Source organism: Anarrhichthys ocellatus, unplaced genomic scaffold (assembly GCF_004355925.1).
Source record: "Anarrhichthys ocellatus isolate YVR2014 unplaced genomic scaffold, GSC_Weel_1.0 scaffold12, whole genome shotgun sequence".
Classification (NCBI taxonomy): domain Eukaryota; kingdom Metazoa; phylum Chordata; class Actinopteri; order Perciformes; family Anarhichadidae; genus Anarrhichthys; species Anarrhichthys ocellatus.
This window is the reverse complement of record NW_022280042.1, coordinates 10,132,177-10,135,706: the sequence shown is the minus strand read 5'-3', so window position 1 is coordinate 10,135,706 and position 3,530 is coordinate 10,132,177. Positions and strand designations below refer to the sequence as shown.

The following is a 3,530-nucleotide window of genomic DNA, read 5'->3' as shown; positions in this document are numbered from 1 at the left end:
GTGTGTGTGTGTGTGTGTGTGTGTGTGTGTGTGTGTGTGTGTGTGTGGTGTAGCAGCTCGTGACCTGACAGAGGGGAGTGTCTGCTTGTCCACATAGAGCCGGCTGTGACGCATGCTGTTGGTTTTTCAGAGCTGTGTGTGTGTTTCTATCTTTGTGTGTGTGTGTGTTTCTATCTTTATGTCTGCATGCATGACTGTGTGTGTGTGTGTGTGTGTGTCGTGGTGATGCATGCTTCACAGTGAGTCGTGCAGCAGCAGCGTCACGGTTGTCGGCTCTGAATTGAATTGTCACCGTTTGGGAGCGTCGCCCGCTTCCTGTCTCACGAGGCGGCGGCTTCACTTCTTCACGGCAGTTTAACGACGTCTGACCATCGCCGTGGTCACCGCCGACCACAGCGCCTCACTTGAGCTGCACACAGTCTCCTAATTGAGCCAAAGCGTTGGCTTCCGAATTTTTGGCCTCTCTCTCCAAATGTCCTGCTCTTCCTGCTTAAATTGAAGGTTTTTCTAGTCGGGGTGGTGCTGAGTGCTGAGAAACCAAACGAGAGTCAATCACAGACGAGCGGAGATCTTTGTGGCTCGAGTGAAAGTAGATCCTTCAATGCTGCTCGTCTCTCACACGGGAAGCTGCACAACCGGACGAGTCAAATCCTAATATCTGTTCTAAGTTAAGAGCAGGGCGGGAAACCGCACGGACCTCATGGGCTCCAGAATACACACTTCGACTGTAAGCAGCCTTAAAAGAGGGATGAGGAGCAGACATGAAGGAGGAGAATCCTAAATCTAGTCCGAGCTATCGGACAGAGTGAGAGAGTTGGAGAGGAGGAAGGTCTCTCCTCCTCCTCCTCGGTGAATCATTGACTCTCATAAAGAGCAGCGAGCGTCTCTTTGTCTCACGTACCTGAGGAATTCAGGACCTGGGTGGTGAGACGGAGAGGAGGACACGTCAACATCAAAGTGCTGCTGAACTCACAAAGTTCAGCTTCCAGGATAAATATCGCTGCTTCTTATAATAAGAGAAAGAAAAGAAAATGACTTTCTTTTATCTTTGACTCTGATTCAGCAGATCAGGACTGATGGGACCAAGTTAGACCTGGTCTGTTCCGGTCTGGGTCAGTTGGACCTGGTCCCTCTGGATGGACACTTTGACTAAAACTATGAGAGTAATCTTCAGCTTCAGTCCGTGTTTCTGAACCTTAAAGAGCAACAAAACAAACACACAGTCCAGGCTCCTCCCCCTCCTCATGTGTCTTCTGTCAGTTGCACACAGTTTTCCACAGGGTTGTCCCCCCGGTCCAGGTCTGTAATTAGGCCCTCTGTGGCCTGGCTGCTCCCCCTCTACAGCTGCCGGCCTGGAGCGGCCCGAGTGCGGCGTCCCGCAAAGACATCACGAAGACGGAGAGCAGCAACACGGAACACGACCGTGGACACGTGAACACGCCGCCGTGTTTCATTCCACGAGATGCTAACGAGGAACTGAAGGGTCATAATGAACGAATATCAGAAACACAGTCGTCTGATCTCATTTCATGCATGTTCTGTGACTGCTCCGCCTCGTTGAAATGTGTTGTAATGTCATACAGGACTTAATACTTGAAATAAGAACCAAACATCATTCCTGAGGATCTTATCTGATGAATTACTACAAAGACAGAGCGGGGGGGGTCTGGGTTTTGCTGGTTTTCAGTTTCAGAGTTATTTTTGTGGACGAGCATTAAAAAGTGTGAGGTGTTGTTACGTATGTGATGATGAACCAAAGTGAGACGGTTTCTGTGCGTCATCACCCTGGAGGGAGACGAGAGGACACGGACCGGTGAAAGGTGTGGATGGCGTCAAAGCAGAGAGGATTCTGGGAGATGTACTCGCTTCACACCGTCAGTGTTCCTGCTGACGTCACGTCAGTGTTGCCTAGTCGGGTTGAATCCTTGTTACCGACTCACTTACCCGCCCTCATTACCCACAATGCACCTCGACCGCCAGCGGGTGTGTTGTGCTAGTTAGCCGCTAATGTAGCATGAGACCTCTAGCCTGCAGCAGAGATGAGGAGCAGCTACAGAGGTCTCACTCTTTCTAAAAACTAAACCTCCAGACATCTTGTTAAAACTTGTCTTCAGACCCGACTGACGCCGACTCAAGTGACATCACTTGAGGCCATTTATCAGACTTCACGCAGCTCGCTCAGGAGACGCTGAAGGCGTTCTGCGACCCCTCTGTCCTTTAACGGACACCTGAGGCCGAGTGTGGAGGGACCAGGTCTTTGTTGCACCCGAGTCAGATGAAAACCTGGAGTCCTTCAGAGGGTTCTAACGTCTCTGGAGAGGAACGAGGGAGAGTAAACACGAGAGGAAGACGAGGGAGAGTGAGAGGGAGACTCTTCGGCACCAGCTCGTCTAAACTCCGAGCTGTTTACCTGCTACTAATAGAGGACCACGCTGCCCCTCCTTCCTCTCACCACCTTCACCACACGATGCTTTACTCTGCGGTAGGGCGAGGAGTCAGGAGGCCACCAGGTGAGCGCTCCTCCTCCTCCTCCTCCTCCTCCTCGTTTCCTCCGTTGTTGGAGGACTTTGTTCTGTTACAAGACGAGGGAGGAACTTTCCAGAACCTTACTCAGCCCGACTAAACAGCGAGAGGTTGTTGACCCGCTGTAATCTCCTCTTTTTATTCCTTGTCTGAGGCGCTCCGGTCAGCAGCAGATAACGATCCGTCTCCTCTCCATATAGAGGTACGGAAGCCTGGAAGCCCCTCGACGCCAAATAAAGCAAAGCAAAAACACACTTCATCATTCTCACTTTGCTCGTCTGTTTTGGTGAAAAACGAGTCTCAGACTTTGAGCATCTTTCTGTTCGTTGACTTGTCCCATGCTGCTCTGTGATTGGCTCAGCTGTCTCAGAGCAGCGACGTGATTGGCTGAGAGTGTATAAATTAATCACAACACCCTCTTAAAGCCGCTGCATGCTCCATTAAAGAAAGGACCGGCATCTCTTCAGCATCCATCTGTTTCCTCTCCTGGCACAGAGAGGAGGAGGGGCTAAAACCGATCAGAGAAGAGCCGGATCCGACCAATTGAACCCCACGTTTCAGATCAAATGATGTGAAGCGAGCTGGCGGCCCGAGAGAGGAGGGGAAGTGGATAGAACGAGAGAATAAGGTGGGCTTTCTGCTGCACATTGCTTTCTCTGTGCCCAAAGCAGAACTAAGCCTCACCAGATCATTTACATTTATTTTTACGATATTTAAACAAACAAATAACAAAAATAAATCAATGCTAAACCTCTAAACCTGACCAAAGTGTGTTTAGGAGCCCCTCTGCCCTGACAGCGAGCGGGAGACCACCAATTTCTCCCGGTCAATATTTGAGGAGCTAATTCTGAGAGTTTGTCCTCCATCAGGGGAGAAGAGGGGTTTAGTGTGTTTCTACGCGTCGGCCGTGCGTTTGCATAATGTTGCAGGAGTTTACACGCACCCTTATCTGTGTGTGTCTGTGTGTGTGTGTGTGTGTGTGTGTGTGTGTGTGTGTGTGTGTGTGT

General features: G+C 50.4%; 1 protein-coding gene across 1 annotated transcript in view; it reads left to right on the top strand.

The window, feature by feature from the left end:
• Nucleotides 1-3,530, top strand: part of nhej1 (nonhomologous end-joining factor 1) — a 9,186-nt gene that overhangs the window by 4,265 nt on the left and 1,391 nt on the right. The gene's annotated exons all lie outside the window — the stretch shown is intronic.